At 41.1% G+C, this 22,795-nt stretch overlaps 1 protein-coding gene across 1 annotated transcript in view; it reads right to left on the bottom strand.

Moving 5' to 3' along the window:
• PLCD4 (phospholipase C delta 4) overlaps positions 1-19,221 on the bottom strand; it is a 48,478-nt gene extending 29,257 nt beyond the window's left edge. The window contains exon 1 of the mRNA XM_060773442.2: positions 18,764-19,221. The gene's annotated coding sequence lies outside the window, so the exon portion shown is untranslated. The remainder of the gene's footprint in view (positions 1-18,763) is intronic.
• Between the last annotated feature and the right edge of the window lie 3,574 nt (positions 19,222-22,795).

The following is a 22,795-nucleotide window of genomic DNA, read 5'->3' as shown; positions in this document are numbered from 1 at the left end:
TTGAAGGCCAAAAACATCTGGGGACCCCAGGTTGAGAGCCACTGGGTTAGAGTGAGGGATTCCTCCCCCATATTCCTATGCCTGCTTATCCCAAAAGGGGCTTTGTCTTTATTCGTCTTGCTTGCCACTATCTCCTCCCCCTTTGAAGATGTAGCAATGGAATCTCTGTGGGGGGTGAGGTAACTTCCTCTTTAAAGGTATTTTTATTGCCCTGTCTATTGGGCCATGTGGTCATTCTCCATTGCCCTTTCTCTCTTCTACCTTTGTCTTCCTTTCAGTGAGGATGCATTTTGTTATTCTCCAGGACAAAATCCTGACTTGCCACACGTACGTTTCTGCTGGTTATGAAGTGTGCTTTTGGCACTCTGCTATATTTTTAGTGGAATCACCCCAACTGAGGGTTATTTTGAGCCTGACAGCTCCAATTCCCAACTGGGTCCTAGAACCAAACTTCAATAGATAACCAAGGACCCGTTTGATCAAAAGAAGGGAGATGAGATACTAATATGGGTTAAGGAAAAAAAGATAGCAAAACTCACCATGGTTACTCTATCGGTAACAGAGAGTAATAAGCAGACAAAACAGACCTCAGCCAACCAGGGCAGAAACCAAAGTGTTTCCGATGGGTTTTGGAAAACCACATAGCTAGTCATTCTGACAAATCAGGCCTGAGGAACACATGGCCCTACAGTTTGAAAAGTCAATTTAAGGCTAATTCATTCCTTATTGTGGTTAGTTTTAAAGGAGTTATCAGAAGTGCCAGATTTTTAAAGAGTGGGGTTCAGCACCTTTGAGAGCTCCTTTATCATTGACATTTAAAAGCTGGAGTGGATTTACTGTCCATTTGATTGGGAAGTCACCTATCACCATTATTTGCTTGTTCCTATTAGCTGGGATTATTCATGGAAGCTATAGACTCTAAACATTTAGAGGGCCATCTGTTTTCTGTCCCTGCAATTAAGTGCAAGATATTGAGCTCTGCCGAGAAACAGGTACCCTCCAGCAGTTTCCATCGGCATAATCAAAAATCTTCAGATCATAAACTTTATCCTGGCTTGCTCACTGGAAATAAAGAACAGTCCTTGAGCCGTGCAATGGGGAATGGAGGAACAGTCACTCCAAATATATTTAGCTCTCTTTTGAAAGCAGAGAGAAAATGTCAATGGCTCTCACCGGCCATTCTTTCTCTGTCTGAGTGCCGTGGAAGGTGTGGAGCCTATTCAATAATATATTATCACAACACCCCTACTTTTCTTTTTACTATGGTGGGCATCCCCATTATTTTCTGGATGACCCAACTCAGTAAGTCTGGCTAGACTGGTTCTGGTCCAACTTACCGCTATGACCACATCTCCCCTTATGAGACAACCAGAGCTTTAAGATCTGCTGGGGAGGCCCTGCTCTCGGTCCCACCCTCTTTGCAAGTGCTACTCGCAAGTGCTACCTTCTCAGTGGCGGCCTCTCGGATGTGGAATTCCTTCCCTAGAGACATCAGGCAGGCCCCATCCCTTCTGGTCTTCAGACAAAAAGCTAAAGACCTGTCTCTGTATGCAGGTGTTTGGAGAATAAGATATTACGAATTTTGACACAGTCTGAACAAGAATTATGAACAAGGATTATGGATTAATGAAATCAAGCACTTAAATGGTTTAATGTGTTTTATTGTTCAGTTCCTGTGGGTTTTTTCGGGCTATATGGCCATGTTCTAGAGGCATTTCTCCTGACGTTTCGCCTGCATCTATGGCAGGCTTCCTCAGAGGTCTGCTGGAGCTGGGGAAAAAAGGGGTTTATATATCTGTGGACTGACCAGGGTGAGACAAAAGGCTTTTGTAAGTTGGGCTAGGTGTGAATCTTTTCAACTGACCACCTTGATTAGCATACAATGGGCTGACTGTGCCTGGAGCAAACTCTTAATGAAAGGTGCTTAGATGTCCCTGCCTGTTTTTCTCTCTGCTGTTTTAATTTTAGAATTTTTTAATACTGGTAGCCAGATTTTGTTCATTTTCATGGTTTCTTCCTTTCTGTTGAAATTGTCCACATGTTTGTGTATTTCAATGGCTTCTCTGTGTAGTCTGACATGGTGGTTGTGAGAGTGGTCCAGCATTTTTGTGTTCTCAAATAAAATGCTGTGTCCAGGTTGGTTCATCAGGTGCTCTGCTATGGCTGATTTCTCTGGTTGGAGTAGTCTGCAGTGCCTTTCATGTTCCTGGATTCTTGTTTGGGCGCTGCGTTTGGTGGTCCCTATGTAGACTTGTCCACAGCTGCATGGTATACGGTTTTATTGTTCTTTGTGTTTTATTTGCTCATGTGTTTTAACTGTTTTATAGTTGGGTGGGGTATGTTTATTTAAAGAAATTTTATTAAATTTTATATAGAATACAACGAAAGAGTGAGAACAATAAGGTATAGGAAAGTGAAGAAAGAAAGAGAAAGGCCAATAAAGTAAAAAATAAAAAGGATACACACACACACACACACACACAAGGTAACTTCCATTCAATCTTCTTGGAGAAAATATTCTTATTATTCAAAAATATAATTTTTTTATTAAAGATAATAAAATTGTCTCTCTTGTTTCTTATTTTCGCAAATTGTCCAGATAGTCATGAAAATTGTCCCAATTCGTTCTTTTTATTATAGTGCCTGTATTTTTCTTCAACAAAAAAGTTCTCTGATTTTTTCCACCCAAACCTGTACGAGTGGTACTGTGCCTTGCTTCCACTCTCTAGCAAAAACAATTCTAGCGGCGGTCGTAATATATTTAAAAAGTTTGTCCTCTTGTCCGTCAATTGTAAATCCAAATCTGTAAAGCCTAACAAGTAATACTCCGGTTTTCTTGTAAAAGTTCATTTTTAAATCTTTTGCGTCTCTTCATGAATTACCCTCCAAAACTTTACTGCTTCTTTACAAGTCCACCACATGTGGTAGAAGGAGCCCATTTGTTCTGAACATTTCCAACACAAACTGTTTTATACATTTTAGCAAGTTGTTTCGGTGGGGTATGTTTTTATTGTTACCTGTCCAAATGCATCTCCCTTTATGAACCACTGCGGAAACTAAGATCTTTTGGGAAGGCCCTGCTCTTGATCCCCCCACCATCAGAGGTGCGTTTGGTGGAGAAAAGAGAGGGCCTTCTTAGTGAGTGCCCCCTGGCTACGTAACTCCCTTCCTGGCAATATTAGATCAGCCCCCTCCCTCTTGTCCTGCAGAAGGATGGTGAAGACCTGGTTGTGGGAACAAGCATTTGGGGCAGTGCAATGAGGCAAAATGGTGTCCTGAGATGGTTTTAAGCAACTTTTAATGTGGATATAAGTGATTTTAATGATTGGATATATTTATGGCTTTATGTCCCGGCATTGAATGTTTGTCGTATATATGCTGTGCTCCGCCCTGAGTCCCCTGCAGGGTTAGAAGGGCAGAATATAATTTTAATGAATAAATATGTGGCATTGAATTTTGCTGGTGTCTGTAAGCTACCTTGAATCCTCTGCGGGGTGAGAAAGGTGGGGTAAAATAAATAAATAAATAAATAAATAAATAAATAAATGGAAGCATATTGATGCATTTCAAATCAGGAAATAAATTTGACATTTGCTGGTGATCCTGAGGGAGCTGTAGTTTTAAATGGGGATTTTCATGGATGCTTCCAATGGTTAAAAATCCTATGTACCTGCTTTTGCAGAGGGCCTTTGTTTGCAAAAATCCTGATGTAGAATCATAGAATCATAGAGTTGGAAGAGATCTCGTGGGCCATCCTGTCCAACCCCTTGCCAAGAAGCAGGAAAATCACATTCAAAGCACCCCCGACAGATGGCCATCCAGCCTCTGTTTTAAAACTTCCAAACAAGGAGCCTCCACCGCACTTCGGGGCAGAGAGTTCCACTGCTGAACAGCTCTCACAGTCAGGAAGTTCTTCCTCATGTTCAGATGGAATCTCCTTTCTTGTAGTTTGAAGTCATTGTTCCACCTCCTAGTCTCCAGGGCAGCAGAAAACAAGCTTGCTCCCTTCTCCCTATGCCTCTCACGTATTTATACATGGCTATCATGTCTCCTCTCAGCCTTCTCTTCTGAAGGTTAAACATGCCCGGCTCTTTAAGCTGATCCTCATAGGGCTTGTTCTCCAGACCCTTGATCATTTCAGTCGCCCTCCTCTGGACACATTCCAGCTTGTCAACATCTCATGTGTAGAGAAAGAGCTGCCAAGGACCAGATAGTACTCCCTAATACTCCCTTAATTTCCCAGCTGCCTGAAGTACCGATCTATAGATTCTTTCCAAATGCGTATTCATGGCCAAAGAACAATAGACTATAGTTGTGCCATTGTTAAGACCCCACATGTGCCTTCCTGTCTGTTAGAATTATGAAGAGCCAATGAACATCTGTATAGCCAGCTTAGACCAATGAAATGAGTGATCTTTGAAGACCAATGAGAATGTCTTTTCAATTTTCTCTGAAAGTAATATAAAGCCGTGCAACCCCATTTCAGGTTGAGACAAAACATTTGTGCAGTGGGCACTACTGTCACCTTATTGCTAGGCCCACAATAAAAGCCTTCATAGAAACAATCCAACTTGTGGCCTCCTCCTTGCACTGCTGTCTGGGCCTTTGAGGGGACTCCTAAGTTTGTGCATTTGGAGTGCTGGTGACTTCGTGCCCCTGCACTTGTGCCTCTTCAATCCCTTTTAAAACTCAAGCTTTGCCCCTCCTAATGCACCCTGACAATTTTCTGTCTCCTTTAGATATGAAAGAGTACAGAGGCCTTAAAAACATGGGCCAAGGATGCATACAGGGCATCAAAAGCAAAATCTGAATATTCCTTGCCTCATAAAACCCAGCAGGGTTCATGGAATCGCCATATGTCAGCAGGTGACTTATAGCTACATAGGCACAGATTCACACTCCAGTATGTTATGTCTGAAACAGCTGGTTCCCTCTGCCTCATTACTCTGCCCTGCCAGGACTGCCGAGTGTGCAGAGTAATGCAGCCAAAAATAGTCCCTTAGCTCTACTTGCACCATTAAGAAATCAGAACAGTACACTCTAAGCATCCAGATTTCCATTCAGGAGGACATCATTTCAATTCACACCTTCAGCATGAATAGACATTAATAAAAATGTGTCTCACTTGTGATTTGGAAGTGTCTGACAAGGATGGAACTGTATTAAAAACGGATACTGTCAAATTTTTATCTTCAGCATTCACAAGCGGTCCATGGGAGATTCCAGAACTCTTTAACGTCTCTTCTTTTTAAAAAACAATGTGTGCTGTGAGATTATGGGGTAGAAGAAGCCATCAATCTGACTTCTTTGCATTTGTCTGCATTTGCACAAATACATTTTAAAAATAACTCCACTAACCGTTACCATTAATGGGCTTCCAAGTACAAATTCTTCTTCGCTTCTGGCTTTAGTTTTGTGACATATTTCTCTCTATCTGTAAATGAAACATTTTGTGTGCAGGTAAGCTGTGTCCAAGGAGTAAAGAAGGAATGGGTTAGAAAGAAGCCTTGATGTCTTGCACTAATAAATTTTTAGAGCCAGGGTTTGCACATTCACGCCGCCAGAAGATGTCAGTAATTAAGATAGGTCTGTAGGGACAAATCTTTGCTCACTGGAGCCAAAGCTGACTACTGCTTTTCCCCATAGAGCATAAATGCAGAAGAAAAAATATGCTAAGTACAGTTCTCATGCCAGGGATCTTTTCAACTGCAAAGTGGACTCCCATGGAGGATCATAGGGAGCAAGCTATAATCTGATGGGGAATACTATATTTCACAGCATGATAGTTACCACTGTATAATGGTTGCACCCCTCTTTTCTGGTCCAAAAATTGGTTTCTTGCCTTTACTCGTTTAATTGGCGCATTAGTATTCCCTCTTCCCTTGGGAAAAAAAATCTCTTTCTCAATGGATAGTACATTTGAGATATAAACAAACTACCCCTTTGAAGCAAGCTGTTAAAAAAAAGAAACCAGAGATAGCTGGGGCTCTTCCTCCTCCCTCCTTATCTCTCAGAGGTAAGACAGTCTTTAAAAAAAACAAACAAGCAAACCAACAAATCAAAAACTGGCAAATATTAGGCACATTTTTTTCACAGAATGACCATATCCCTCTTTTTTGCAACAAAAAAGGCATAAAAAATGTGACCATCATGCAGTAAAATACATTTTAATCCCAATTCAGTCTGATATTAAAAGTATAAGAAAAATCAGGCTGGTTCAAGACCAATAGCTTTTATCAGGAAGATAGTACTGCAGATGCTGTTGACTACAACTCCTGTATTCCTTCACCATTGGCCATGCTGCAGTTTAGCAACATCTGCAGGACCTGTCATCCCTCACTACACCTGTCCTGTATAAATTGTCATTCAGTGGCTATCCAGATGCCTATGGGAAGCCCACAAGCAGAAGATGGTTGGTTTTAATATTTTGTTTATTTATCAGCAGTGTTCCCTACTACAGTGGTTCTCAAAACTTCATCTCCCAGATGTTTTGGACTTTAGCTCTCAGAATTCCTGGTCACAGACTGAAGACCAAAACACCTAGAGACCCAAAGTTTGGCTCCTTTCATTCTCAGGATCCTTCAAATCAGAGATGGGAATCATGCAACTCCCTATATTTTGTTGAACAGTTAGCCCCAGTATCCCTTACCAACATAACTAAGGTTGAGAATACAGAAAGATGTAGTCCAACAAAATCTGTAGTGTTGCATGATTCTCACCCATGCTTTGGATGATAAAGAACACACCTTTAAAATTTAGAGAGAATTGTTATTCACAGACAAGGCTAACATCTTAAATGTACTCCTGAGCTTGGATACATTACTTTTTTTGAATCACAGTGCCCACCAGCTGACATAGACAGTGGCCATGTTGACATTGAAATCTGGGGAATCTAATCCAAAAAAGTAATTTTTCCATAGTCTGATCTAAGAGGGGATGAAATATTTTCGCATGTATTGCTTTCAGTGGGACATAGTTAAGCCTGAAGTGTGTTCATACAATTGCAAAACAACACTTATTGTCCAGAAAGCAAACTGTTTGGATGATGAACCAAGTTAGCAGGCTTATCACAGTTGCACATATCAAATCAGGAGAAGTAGCTAATACCCTAGGGGACATATTCAGGATTCAGTGTGACCTGAACAGATAGTTAGTTTTGATCCAACTCTATAAAATTAATTGTAACAGATGTAAATGTAAAGTATTATATTCTGGCAAGAAAAAAGGAAATGCACAAATGGACAATAACTAGCTTTGAAATAGTGCATGTGAAAAAGAACTTGATTCAATAATGTGGCAGTCCAAAAAAGCAATGCCATTCTAGGATGCATCAATAGGAATATGGTGTTCAGATTGAGGAAAATAAACTACTACTCAATTTTTCAGGGGTCAATCTGTACTTAAAATATTGTGGTTTTTTCTGCATATCATGCTTCAAGGAGAACATTAATAATCTGGAATCTATCTAGAATCATAGAATCATAGAGTTGCAAGAGACTTCGTGGGCCATCCAGTCCAACCCCCTGCCAAGAAGCAGGAAAATCACATTCAAAGCACCCCCAACAGATGGCCATCCAGCCTCTCTTTAAAAGCCTCCAAAGAAGGAGCCTCCACCACACTCTGGGACAGAGAGTTCCATTGCTGAACAGCTCTCACAGTCAGGAAGTTCTTCCTCATGTTCAGGTGGAATCTCCTTTCTTGTAGTTTGAAGCCATTGTTCTGCGTCCTAGTCTCCAGGGCAGCAGAAAACAAGCTTGCTCCCTCCTCCCTATGACTTCCTCTCACATATTTATACATGGCTATCATGTCTTATCTCAGTCTTCTCTTCTGCAGGCTAAACATGTTCAGCTTTCACCATTTTGATCTAGAGGAAAATCAAAAGGTAAAAGACCTCGGAACCAGAGCTGAGTGTTTAACTTCAAGAAGGGAAGACCAAAAGGTGATATGACATCTATCTCTAAACATCTGAAGGGATGTCAAGTAGACTATTGATTAGGCTTGTTTTATGCTGCTCCGCGGATTAGGAAATCGATCCGTGAATTCAAATTACAAGAAAAGAGAATCCATAAAAACATTAAGGAGAACTTTGACTCTAAGAGCTGTTTGACAGTGGAATGCATTGCTAGAGTGGTGGATTATCATTCACTGAAGGTCTTTAAATGGAGGTTTGACAGTGGTCTCTCAGGAGAGCCATTGTTTCCCTTCCAACAAACCAGGAACAGTAAATTTTTCACATTGTGTTACATTGTGTAATGGAAGCTTATAGTTTATGATTCAACAAATGATACTTCAGAATGCTGCTCATTTGATCCAAGAGTTTTGTTCTTACATTAACTGCAGTATTAATGGGATGAACCCATGAAAAGCAAATTTGAGCTACATTTTATTATCCCCTGACTTAAAACATTTGCAAGTGGGAACTTTATCAAATTGCTCCTGTAAGGGTACTCCTTTCCACCCAGTTCTCTGTTTCATTTCCCTTATCAGCCACTTAATATTCCATGATCACTGAGTATGCTCAGACCTCCTTCAGGTTTTTGAGGGACACCGTACCCCTTAATAGCCCCTTCCTCCTGCAATAGACTATAAACAGGGGTGGAGAAAGAAAAACTCACATTTTAGTCACACACCCCTCAAAACCAGTTGTAAAGAGGAGCGTATATGCCACCAATTTGTAACGTCTTAGGAGAGAGGAGGGACGATTTATTATTTATTACTCTTAATGGTGCCACCAATGTGTGATGTGAGGTATTATTGGGAGATATGGCACACTGGACGCAGAATTATTGGAGATGAGGCAGTCTTCAAACAAAAGAGAACAAGTTTATTGAGCACAAAGCGTGTGGTTGCAAGTTGTAACTTTTCTTATAGAACTCAGAATAATGCTTGGTTAGTTGAATGTTACACTTTTTCAGGTTATACAGTATCTTCCTGAGGTGAAGCACTTATTACAGAACAAAGTTCCAATACAGGGATGTCTCCCTTATCTGATCCTCCCTTGATCAGATACTTAATAAGCTTATTCTTTAGCCTTTCTTTAAACTAACGGAATACTGGTTATGTTTCCCTTATCCGACTCTCTGGCTAAGAAACTTCCAGTAGCTTAATCTGGCTTTCCAAAGCCTCGAAACTTTGCTTCACAATTCACTCTTTTACAGCTATAACCTCCTAATCTTTCCTCTACCAATTCCTCACTCTCCAATCTTAACTCCTGACTGCTCACTCCTCTAACCCTAAACCCTAACTCTGACTGTTCACTCCTCTGAACCTAACCTCTAACTCTGACTCCAAAACCCTAACTCTGACTGTTCATAAACTGTCGTTTTTCAAACTCTCCCCTCTAAGCTCCTCCCACTTCTCTACAGCATCGTCTCCATGGTAACGCACTCCTCTCAGCTAGGCTGCTCCAGCATTAGTGTAACCAATCCAAACACAAATACAGTTAAAATCATATAATTTATAATCAACTTCTTTACACCAGTCTCAAATGCAACAAATATATCCCAAACTGGTGACCCAAAGAGACATTATGTCACTTCTGGTGTATCCAGATGTATGGGTGTGGCTCAAATGCATTGATAGCTGCCCACACTTGTTGTAAACCATGGGTGTTCTCTGTGTCTGATGATACCATATTTCATCACATAATGGTCACATGTTTTGCCTTTGTCAAAAGTGGGGTGTACCTATTATGTGATTAAAGAGAATCTGCCTTTGATTCTCTGGTTTCTCTGTGTGTTAGTGTGCATGTGTGTGTTTGTCAAAACGTCCTTACCTCCAAGATAGGAGGAGGGGTGATCCCATGCAAATCAAGCAACTCTGTTGTTGTTTTTTTAAAAAAACAACAACAAAAACTGTCACCCCAATCTCTTAAAAGGTACAGCTTTAGAGATATGGCCAGCAAAGTAACAAGACATTTATTACTCTCAGAAAGGAAGTTTTATTATGACAAAAAGTAAAAAGAGGTAGAAAAAAGTTACAGAGAACTCCAAGCAATATCAGTGCATTTCCTTTTATAGTTTCACAGTACCGTGCCAATTATTGTCAGACTTAATTGATGAAAAGACAATCAGGCAATTTCACATCATGGTCCATATCCCCCATGCTGTAGCCTCCCTTTGTTAAGTTCTTATCAGTAGGAACCCTTTGTTCCAACGCACCACTTACAAGGCTAGTGCTGTCACAAATGGGGCAGGGTAGGGTGTGGCAAGTCTCTGGCTTATCAAGACCATCTGTGTCCAGCAGGGTGGGTTACAGGGTGCTCACAAAACTGCTTTGTCTCAGAAAAAGAAGGAAAAGGAAAATCCGAGCTTCAAAGAGCTCCAGTTCAGATTTTTTTCAGAGAGAAGAGAGGAGGGATTCAAGCCCCAAGTTGATGTTATTTCCAGTATTATTATGTGAAGAAAAGCTGGAAGCAATGTTTTGGAGCCAATAAAGGGATGCCACAATTATGCAGTGGGTACTATTGTATGGCGAATTATAGTACCTCCACTCTTGTGATAAAGGATGTGCTTTTAGCATAATTAGCAGCCACTCATTTAGAAGAGTATATTTGTAAATTCTTTGGCTGCAGATATGCAACTTGTTTCAAGATCTTAAATTCTCCTGAGTTAAATTCAAAGTGCTGGCTTTAACCTATGAAGCCCTAAACGGTTCCAGCCCAGTTCACCTGTCCGAACGTATCTCTCCGTATGAACCATCTAGGACAGGGGTCCACGAACTTTTTAAACAGAGGGCCAGGTCACAGTTCCTCAAACTGTTGGAGGCCAGATTATAATTTGAAAAAAACATGAATGAATTCCTATGCATACCACATATCTTATTTGTAGTGCAAAAATCACTTTAAAACAATTCAATAATTAAAATGAAGAACAATTTAACAAATATAAACTTATTAGTACCTCAATGGGAAGTGTGGGCCTGCTTTTGGCTCATGAGATAGGATTATTGTCGTTGTTGTTGTGTGCTTTCAAGTCGTTTCAGACTTAGGTTGACCTTGAGCAAGGGCCGGGTAAATGACCTTGGAGGGCCGTATCCGGCCCCCAGGCCTTAGTTTGAGGACCCCTGATCTAGGAGTTTAAGATCGTCTGGGGAGGACCTGCTCTCGATCCCGTCTTCCTCGCAAGTGTGTCTGGCGGGGTCAAGAGACAGGACCTTGGCTGTGGAACTCCCTCCCCAGGGATATTAGATCTGCCCCCACCCTCCTGACTTTCTGAAAAAAAGCAAAAGCTTGGCTCTTCGAGCAAGCTTTTGGAAATGCAGTGAAATAGATAACCATGACACTATGAAGTATGAACATGGAATGGCTAGATGATGCTATTGAAAAATGAGGACACTGGTGATTACATGTTTTTTATATTGCTATGTTGATTGTTTTATGAATGTATGGTATTGAATTGTTGCCAATCTGTAACCTGCCTTGAGTCACCTCAGGGCTGAGAAAGGCGGGCTAGAAATACCATAAATAAATAAATAAATAAATAAATGCATTTTAAACAGTCTATTTACAAGATTACAGCCCTGAATCCAAAGGATATCCCTTTATAACCTGTAGCCTGCTGGATATTGCTTTATATCCTGTAAATCAAGCATGGGCAAACTTTGGTCCTCCAGGTGTTTTGGACTCCAGCTCCCACAATTCCTAGAAATTGTTGGAGTTCAAAACACCTGGAGTTTGCCCATGCCTGCTGTAAATCCATTATGCGTTGAAAATCACTCCACACTCTGTTGTTGCAGTTCGAGTCCTTGTGACAGTGACAGTCCCCCTGTACCTTTAATTGTGTAGTGTCCCACTTTCACTCCACAGCACTTCACATGCAAGAAAGGCTGAGTTTGCCAAAATGAATTATTTCATGAACTTGTTTTAAAAGCTACAAGAACCCTGTCTTCCTTTTTGCATCCTGTTATGCTATGGGGGTATTTATCATTCTAACGATGATGCAGGCAAAACACTTAATCCCAATGCAGTCCGGGGCTCCAGGCCAACCCAAACAAAGAAACATGATATACAGAGAATATGGGTAATGAGTGAGTCAGCCTTTTCATGCACCACCCACAAACTAATCAATAATTGCCCAGGTCTACTTCTTGAGTTCTCTGAAGTTTTGCCAGTATCTTTTGTTACTACCCTTTAGTGTATTTGTAAAATCCCACCCTGTGCTTTTTTTATCATCTCACATCTTATAAATTAATTTTTTTAAACATCCATATTTTTAAGCAGCACATACACATATGGTACCACAACAATTATTATATTATGGGCATCTGGATTTTCCGAGGAAAACTCACTCGCACGTTGCAGTCTGTTATGAGGCAGAAGCTATTTTGCTAGAAGCAAAATCTGTCAGAATCTGCCATGCATATATGCAAGCAAGCTTTAGGACAAAATATGGTGAAAGAGAGTTGTGTTTGACAATGAAGAGATGGAATAAGGAATCAAGTCCAAGAAGATGCATAATCAAATGGTCTCTCTCCCACAATAGAATTACAACACTATGAACGCCTGGCATATGCAATCTGGTCAGAAGTACCCCAGGAACTCTCTCACTAAGAATCCTAGACATGGTGGAATTGTATTACCAGTAGTACAAAGTATTTGTTTACATCTACTCATTTTATATGCACTGTTACCATCACTGTTGACCACAGATGGGCTCTGCTAATTCGTTATTTGTCTCTTTTAAAACAGAGACTGTACTGGTATCCTACTTTTACTTTCAGAGGAAAAAGGTGGAATGTCTTAAGGAAGGCAATTTGCAAGTCCAACCTTTGCAAACATAAAAACATCCATGCTGGTTTACACTGAAAGCTATGTCACTACAGATACTGTTGAAATAGAGCTCCTATGTTCCTTCATCATCAGTTATGCTGACTAGGGCTGATTGGAGATGCAATCTAGCAAGATCTGCAGGACCATCTCTACTCCAGACCCAAGCCTTCTCTATCAGCCAGCTTTCGATATTCACAACAGGCATCTAGATGCCAGTGGGAAACCCATCAAAAGAACATGAGTGCATCATCACCCTCAAAGTTCCCTTGGATGTTGAAGAGGAATTTGAAGAACAGAAGGAGAAAAATGTCCTTGGAGAATGTATATACTTGGATGTTTTCTAAACACAGTTCAACAATTCTCCAAAAGTGCCTCTGATGGTGATGAAAACTAAAATGCCACTAGAACATGGCCATATAGCCCGAAAAAACCCACAAGAACTGAGTAAAACTAAAAGCATCATAACAACAGCTGTCTGGGGAATACCACAGTAGAATCCTTCAAGTATTATTCCTTTGCTTAAATCCTACTGTTAATCCCAAGTAGAGTAGAACTATTTAATCAATTCAGGAGACCCCCGGTGGCAGAGTGGGTTAAAGCGCTGAGCTGCCGAACTTGCTAACCGAAAGGTCACAGGTTCAAATCCGCTGTCAGCCCCAGCTTCTGCCAACCTAGCAGTTCAAAAACATGCAAATGTGACTAGATCAATAGGTACCACTCCGACGGGAAGCTAATGGCGCTCCGTGTGGTCATGCCGGGAACATTACCTTGGGGGTGTCTATGGACAATGCCGGCTCTTTGGCTTAGAAATTGAGATGAGCACCAACCCCCAGAGTTAGACACAACTAGACTTAATGTCAGGTGAAACCTTTACCTATTTAATCAATTGCATTTACCTATTTCTTGACTCACTATTCAGCAATGAATTTAATGAGTCTACTCCAGCTAGGATTAAGATTCCAGCTTTCACCTTCTAAACCACCTGCATGAGTATGCAAATAGCTTTCATAGAGACATAAAATGAAGGAAATTTCCATATACCCTCTTCTACTTGCTTTTCCCATTATCACCTTTCAAGAAAAAAATGCTGCTGAACAGTATGGGTAAACAACAGCTGCAATGTAATAAATACACTCACTGTAAGACTCTGAACTCTGAAAAGATTAAGTTCAGTTCACAATTTTGCTCTAACATTCCATTCAAGAGAAGCTGGATACTACAGAATCCACCATGGATGGGAAACTTGTGATTCTCACTGACTGAAGGGTTTTTTTTTCACTCAGTGCAATCTTAGACAGTGGAATTTATCAAATGATACAAAACAGCAGTGTTGACACCATTATATATTTTTTATAATTTCAAGGATGAGCTCGGAAGCCCAAAAAACATGAAATAACCCTGACAAGATGGTGGTTGCTGCAGGAGGTTGTTTTTTCCCCTTCCTTCTAACCTAAGAGATGGATATAAAATACTGTAATAGCTCTTTTCTTCTCATGGGTTGAGCTAGAGTTGTGGATTCATTTGGCGTGGGGGGGGGGGGGGGGAGGAATAACTTGTGAAGCAGGACTGGGCTACAATGATCTACTGCAGTTGGGGTGTAGCTTCCATCAGGCAACGCTAATAAGCCAACCTTGAAGGATGGTAAGAATTGCGGTCCAACAACTTTACTGAAGCCAGAGGATCCATCTTTGCAGTAAAGGGTTTCCTTGAATGAAAAGTAATGCCTCCACCTTCGTTACTTGGGTTTGGATGGGATTATTTTAATAAATCAAATGCAGAAATAATCCTTAGAATGTGCTCTTTAACTACCACTATTCACTTTTCCACATAATCACCAGATAATTGGATACATTTTTGCCAATGATGAACAAGTTTTCTGAAGCCATCATGGAAGAAGTCGACACTGTGTTTCCACAACCAGCATCTCATAGTTCTCTCAATGTCTTCATCAGAAGCATAATGATGTCCCCATAGATCTTCTTTCATTATCGGGAACAGATGGAAGTCAGGCGGTGCTAAATCTGGACTGTATGGAGAATGTCGTACGGTGGAGAGATCCAGTCTCTGAAGTTTCAAGTCTGTGCACTTTCATTTCAGGCGTCAGCATCCTGGGTACCATCATGCACAGATCTTCTGATGGCCAAGTAAAGCAATAATGTGACCCACACTTTCTTGTGAAATGTTGATTATGCTTGAAATTTCTCTCTGAGTGATACGATGATCGTCCTGAATCAATTTGTCAACGTTTTGCTTGTGAAACTCGGTGGTTGCTGTCACAGGATATCCAACTCTTTGTTTGTCATGCAAGTCAGATGTTCCCACCTCAACATCCTTAAACTTACTTGCCCAACAACACACACTACTCACATCAACAAAATCACCATAAACAGCTTGTTCCTCTGATGAATTTCCTTTGGGGTGATACCTTCTGCTGTCAAGAATTCAATGACCGCACGTTACTTTAGTCGCATTGATTGATTGTCTGCGCAGGGTTCCATACTTCACACTTTAACAACACAACCGTTCAATGCTAAGGCTTCCTGTCAAAATGGAACTGTAGAGGAGAGTCTACTGAACAAGCCAGAACCTGCCGCATACCAGTACTGCCATCTGTTGAGGAGTTACGAAGGTGGAGGCATTACTTTTTATTCAACCCTCGTTGAATCCTACATTTGGAAGAGCTCTCGTGGGCCATACAGTCCAACCCCCTGCCAAGAAGCAGAAAAATTGCATTCAAAGCATCCCCGACAGATGGTTGTAATTGAAAGTTCATTAATTTCACAGAGGTTGATCTCTCAAATATATTCTAGAGATAAAATCATGGTGACCTAACATGCAGTAAGATACAGAATCAGAGAGATTGGCACAGAGATGGACAAGGATTTCTCATTGAGACCTCATTCTCATTCACAAAATACAGTGATAAGAAAATTGCATCATTGCATAGCTGGGGTAGAGTAAATGAATAACCTAGCAGGCCAGAAAAGCACAAATCTCAGTCTCTGCTGAGGCAAAGATGAGGATCTCTTGTTCTATTCCCAGCTGTGGGGCAGCCATAGCCTACCTCTTGCAATAGCATAATTCTTTCTATGGGACAGTAAGAAACAAAATGTCTTCTTCTCCAAAGATGTGAAGAAGTAATTTATTACAGATTGATTCAGATGCCAATTCAGGATTCAATGTTAGGACTCAAAATCTGGCTTCTCTGCAAATGTGCTATGCGTCAGGCTTTCCTACCAACTGCAAGGAATTTATCCTGGTATGAACCACAGAGTTTATATTTAATTCCTTTGTGGTCTGGCAGAGCAATGCAATCTCTTATCTCATCCTTCAGGAGAGAGCAGTCTGACGCCTCTCTTTTGCATGGACAAGAAAGCAAGGGATAGAAATGTGTTGTCACCTGGTTCTACTGGGAAGGCGCAGCAGGAGATTGTGAAATAGGGCGAGACATCTACAAACATTTTAATGTATTACTACCTAAGCATAAGTTGCCTCCTATTTTTTTGTAGGTAGACAATAGCTTCTCCTATGTTGGCCAAACTGCGAATACATCTACACTGTAGAATTAATGCAGTTTGACATCACTTTCACTACCATGGTTCAATGTCATGGAATCATGGGAGTTGTAGTTTGGAAGGGCACTAACACTGTTTGACAGAGAAGGAAAAATACCTTACAGAACTACTGGGAGACAGAGGATGTATCTATACTGTAGAATTAATGCAGTTTGACACCTCCTTAACGTCCATGACTCAATGTCGTGGAATCATGGGAATTATAGTTTGGAAGGGCACTAGCACTCTTTCACACAGAAGGATAAATCCCTTACAAAACTACAACTCCCATGATTTCATGCCAGATCTTGAAATTGCTAGGCCATTAAACGCTAATCAAGGTGGCCAATTGAAACATTCACACTTGCCTCAAACAGACAAGAGTTCTTTCCCCCACTGGACTTTCCCCTAAACCCCATTTTCCTAGTTTCCAACAGACCCTTCAACCTTTGAGGATGCCTGCCATAGATGCAGCTAAACATCAGGAGAGAATGCTTCTGAAACAGGCCATACAGCCCAGAAAACTCACAACAATCCAGTGATTCTGGCCATGAAAGCCTTCGACAAAACATTGATACACCCTCTTGTCTCCCAGTATCCTTAGTCTAAAGGCAGACAGATCTGGTATCACAAAGTGCTCAAGGCTTTCCAGTGTTCCTTAAAACTCAATTCTTCTGCTTGATGAGGCAGAACTTTGACTCTTCTCTCAGGGCTAGACTGTGGCTCTGAGAGACCAGGTTTCAGTTACTGACAACAACAATACGCTGAATCATTGACACATCTATACGCAAGATCAGTTCCCGGACTGTAAAATAATGACCAACAGTGACCTGTTTTGTAGAACTTAGTGCACTGCTGGCTATTACTTTGGCATAGGTTAAAAAAATTAAAAGTTTACTTATGTGTGAACATTGATGAGGTTAGGTTGAAATCTACAAGACCAGCACTGATTTATAAAATGACAAACAAAATTAATGTTGCAAGTTACGGCCAAATAGTATATCAGCTATCTCAGGCATGGGCAAACTCCGGCCCTCTAGGTGTTTTGGACTTCAACTCCCACAATTCCTAACAGCCAGTAGGCTGTTAGGAATTGTGGGAGTTGAAGTCCAAAACACCTGGAGGGCCGGAGTTTGCCCATACCTGAGCTAGATATTTGGCTTTCCCTTTGGAAACTCACCTTTCTTTTCCTGCTGAAAAACTTTTCATTCACTAACCCCTCGCCTCAATTGAGAACTCTTTGGCTTTAGTTTTTTCTCTTGTCAACTCTGACTTGATTTTTCTGAAGGAAAATCCTTATGTTCTTTTTTCATTTCGCACACTTCTCATTCTCTAGGCTGGCTTGCCTATTGTTCCTTTGCCCCACTCCCAAATCTTTTGTGCTCTTAACACACAAATGGTAAAAGCCATCAGGAGGACCTACTGAGAGGAGCCACTCAAACAAAATTGCACATTTTAAAAGCTCCTGCAGAGGTCACAGGAATGCAATTTCACAAAATTACTGCTTTTTGTGAGGCAGTAATATTGTAGTTAGGACCAAGACTCATTCCAAATTTATTAAGGTTGAATGGTCTTTATGGTCTCTTCCAGATCAATTCTTCAATGACATGCATGCATGCACACTTAATAAAAAACATACATATGAGCAAAAAGAGAGAAGAAGCTATAAACAAAGTATTCCTTCAGAGGAATTGCTCCCCTATTCCTTGTGGTCATTAAGTAATGGCCTCGGTTTCCTTGCGGTGAGCTTCAGCATCTCACCCTATATGAGGTACTCCTAGTTCCCAAATACTAGGGGCTTTGTTTCAGTACACAAACCATCCCCATCTGACACTTAATAACATCCACTTCATTTTGTCCACTTAGTCTTGTCAGAAATCCATTCCAAATTATTTTAAGCTAGTACACTTGTATATAGATGTACAACATTTTGCCACCTCAACATGACATGCATGCACCTGTAAAACAAACATATATACACTTCCATCTCTTTGTGGCAATTATGTGAGTTTGATGCTCACTTTTACATCTACACCTAAACACATGCTCATGAATTTGTGCTCATACCTATAAGTCCCTTCCCTCATTGAGGCTTTGCTTGTATACATTAGAAGCTGCTTTATTTCTGCCCCAGTCATGAATCATAAGATGTGGTCATATCCTGACCATATGCAAAATTTCTTTCATTTACAATCATGTTACCATCACAAACCCTGCAAATCCAGAAAGACAGGAAGAGTTCAAGAATAATGGATGCAGTTTCCGTGCATACTTGAACCCAGCCATTCTCATTTTAGAAACTGAAGCACTCTCCTTTCCGATTTGTCTTCAAGCATTTGTTCCTCTTTTCCCTCTCGGTCACTCTCTTCCCAGTGATCAGTACAGCAAAAGTCTCAGTTTCTTCCAACTGCAACACTGTTTTGCAATATAATTCTCTTACCAGTCGATGAAGGGTCCCAGTTTCCAGGGTGTATGTACTGTCTTAAGCTACCCCCTTGTCTTGAGGCAGCATGGCAGCTCTTGTCTTGGACACCCTGACTTTGCCCTATCACTTCATGCTTTTGGCATTCCAAGCTGCTACTGACGCAGCCACTGGGCTCGCACTAAGGAGAAATAAAATAAGCTCACAGCAGCTCAGCCCTGCCTAATGCTTTGCCTCCTTATTTAAAGGCACACAGCCAAAAGCTCACTTTTCAGACAGCCACCTGGCAAAGGTCATCAGCCTTGCAGTGGAGAGTTGGACGAGACAAAAAGCTGATCAGACAAATCAGCCTATCCCTTATGGCTAACCATAAAGTAAGTAGTCAGTCCTGCTCTTGAGCTAACTATCCCGATGCCAAAGAAAATGCTTAGCATCTCCTCCAACCCACACTGACTACCGGCGATCCAGGAGGAGCCTCATCCAACATGCCTCCTCCCATCAGCTCTGCTCTGACAGTGCCTTGACATTTCCCAGAGGCAGAGAATTAGCAAACCCCGAGAAAGCTCATCTTCAACCCTTCTAATCAGCATTTGGGAATAAGCCTGTTTGGCTTGAGCAATGTGCTATTTTAGATGTGCAAACACTGAATGGATATACATCAGTGAACAACAAGGTTATCTCTTCCAAAAAAGAGACACATCAAACAGATGTGGAGAAGCTGGTGAAGAATTTGATGTTTTATTTTGTAAACACCCTTGGATTTATCTTTAGTAATAGACAAAGAGTTCTAGTCATCTTAACAAATATATTATGACATACGCTTGAATGGACTAAGACATTATTTCAAAGATAGCCATGTACTTAAATTATGACTAAGCTGTAATAGCTACGACTAAAGCAAGTCATGAAATTGCCATACAGTTGTGCTCTACATGCCATGACCTACATACATGAGCTTCCTAATTGCAATAATTCTTCTGCCGTTCCTACTGAAGATCTCTAGATCTCTGGATCTCTTTGGCCCCAGAAATTGGGTATATAGGTATGTAAAATAGGTGTAAAATCAAACATTTATTGATAATAAATCAGCATTTGCAAGGCTTGCTAAACAGGCTAGTTTTCCGTTCTTAGAAGTACAGCTGAAACATATTTTGCAGAGTACACTGTAAATACTGCAAAATAGATTTTTGTAAATGTTTAAAACAGCCACTAGGGACTTCACCACTAGGGAACAACACATTACTGTTGTGTTATGTCCCATAGCATTAGAAAAAAAGCATATCATTTCTCATTCCCCATCCCACATTGTTGTTTCTGGCCCTGTATTCCAAGATTATCAGTTTTTAGATTTATTACACGAGCAAGTGCAATTCCCACCCACTCATTTTTAAATAATAATAAAAATCATCAACATCATCTTGAGATCTTCAAAATTGCAAAAGATCGAAATCTTGCAAGTTTTGGGGTTTTGGAGGTGCTGAAGTAGGCATCTCCTGAAGTTGTGCAGTTTCTAATGAATACATTTTTTAAAACGTGCAAGGAAAGGTTCAAGCAGCTGGATTTTGGGAGACTAACTGGGCATCACTGCTTCGTTTGGCACTGCCTATAGCAGCATTTCTCAACCTGGGAGTCGGGACCCCTTGGGGGATCATGAGGGGTGTTTCAGAAGTGTTGCCAAAGACCATCCGAAAACACATATTTCGGATGGTCTTAGGAACCCCTTTGGCATAGAAGGCTGAAGATCTCTCCACCTGTCCTTGTCTTCCTTTCTGGAAAGATGAATCCTCCCACCAAAAGCCCTCCTCCTGCTGTGATTGTAGGTGAACTATAAATCCCAGCAACTACAAGTACAAAATGTCAAGGTCTGTTTCCCCCAAAACTCCACCAGTGTTCACATTTGGGCATATTTAGTATTTGTGCCAAGTTTGGTCCAGATCCATCATTGTTTGAGTCCACAATGCTCTCTGGATGTAGGTGAACTACAACTCCAAAACTCAAGATCAATTCCCACCAAACCCTTCCAATATTTTCTGTTGGTCATGGGAGTTCTGTGTGCCAAGTTTGGTTCAATTCTATCATTGGTGGCATTAGGAATGCTCCTTGATTGTAGGTGAACAATAAATCCCACCAACTACAACTCCCAAATGACAAAATCACGCCCCCCAACCCCACCAGTATTCAAATTTTACAAGTGTTTAGAAATTGTGTGTGTGTGTGTTTGGGGGTGGGCGGAATAACACTGGGATTGTGGCGCAGCTGGCTGAGTGTCAGCTGCATTAAGATCACTCTGACCAAAAGGTCGAGTTCGAAGCCAGCCCGGTTTGGAGTGGGTTTCCAACCAATTGTGTGTAGCCTGTTGTCAACCTTTGCAACCCGAAAGACAGTTGCATCTGTCAAGTAGGAAAATTAGGTACCACCTTAAAGTGTGGGGAGGCTAAATTAACTAATTTATGAGGCCATAAAGAAGACTCCAGTAGAGCATTCTAGTGGGGAAGGATGCGGGGAATGCGGAAGTACTTCATCAGCGTCGCAGATGGACGATGAAAGCAACAGCTCCCCTGGTGGCCAGAAAAAGTTAAATAGCCTCTGTGTATGTCTGTATATGTTTGTATGTCAAAAATTGGCATTGAATGTTTGCCATATATGTGTACATTGTAATCCGTCCTGAGTCCCCTGTGGGGTGAGAAGGGCAGAATTTAAATGCTGTAAATAATAATAAATAACACCCTTGGTAATGATGTGAAAACTTTTACTGCTGCCAAATTTTTCGGGACCCCAACACTGAGCTAAGGAGACCCTATTAGGGGTCAGGACCCAGTTTAAGAAGTGGTGCTCAGACAGTCAAATAAATGGGAATGTTCCTTGAAAATAAGGTCTATATGAGGGGACCTTTGGTCCTCTGGACAGCAATGAGGTGTTGCCTCCATGATCCTTTGTCAGTGGCTGGGCTGGACAGGGCTGATGGAAACTAAAGTCCAAAAAAGAACTGGAGAATTACAAGTTCCTTGGTTGTGCCCTACATCCAAGGCCTCCAATATTATCTTTAATATTTATTTCATAATAACTGTATACTTACCACATGCATATTTATTTTGCAATATGTTGCAATTTATGTGCTAAACTTCCGTATACAAATTACTAATCTGTGGCTTTCATGGCTAGAGTTGCCTCTTCTGGTGTAACTAGATCCTGTTCCAGTTGCAAAAATTAAGCCTAACAATCATATTGTAGATCTAAGAATGGTTAAAAGAAGCATGACCTCTGTAAGCCAACCACCCTGTGCTTCTATTTCTGATGCCCACCTCCCCCAAAATTAGGAGTTGCAAGTTTGCTTTTGGTTGGCACTGGTCTCATCACTGAACTAGACAAAAGCTTTTTGTGGACCACCCCAATACTTTGAGCAAGGTTAAGTTTGGGCAGCATAAGGCTGCAAACAGATGTACATAAAGCAGGAGTCACAGAGTTTAAGAGTGACATGCAGGGCTGTAGCTGGGGGGGGGGGGGGGGGGGGTTAGGGGTTCAACCCCCCCCCCCAAATTTTTCAGGAATTTTAACTGGTTTGCCAAACCCACATGCTAACACTATAAGAAGCAAAAATTAAACAAGCCCCTCCAGAACTGCAAGCACTATCACTAGCAAATTTTGACAATTTATTCACAGTCATTACTTGCAGCAATAGCTGATATAGTGGAAGCAACCAAGTTGGCCCACCCATAACTGGGAGGCAAAGCCTAAGGCATGGGAGGGATTTGAAGCCCCCCATGAAGGAGACCAGAACATTGATTTAATTAAGTCTATATAAAATATAGAATGAACTATACTGTTTACATTATTTTGTGTTATGGAACTACTCTTCATGATTCACTATTTTTTAAACCCCCCCCCCCCCTATTTTTTTTTCTGGCTATTGCCCTGGTAACGTGTAGCATTTCCAGTTTGGGGGTGGCAACCTTAAATGAATGGTTAGTGAATTTGGCAGAAAGAGAAGGAAAATGGACAGCTGAAAAAAAGTCTGGCACTTCAGAAAGAGGTTGCAGAGAAAATCGTCAA

This window comes from Anolis sagrei, chromosome 1 (assembly GCF_037176765.1).
Source record: "Anolis sagrei isolate rAnoSag1 chromosome 1, rAnoSag1.mat, whole genome shotgun sequence".
NCBI classification, from domain to species: Eukaryota; Metazoa; Chordata; class Lepidosauria; order Squamata; family Dactyloidae; genus Anolis; species Anolis sagrei.
The sequence above is the reverse complement of the archived record's forward strand: the minus strand, read 5'-3'. Positions and strand labels throughout refer to the sequence as shown.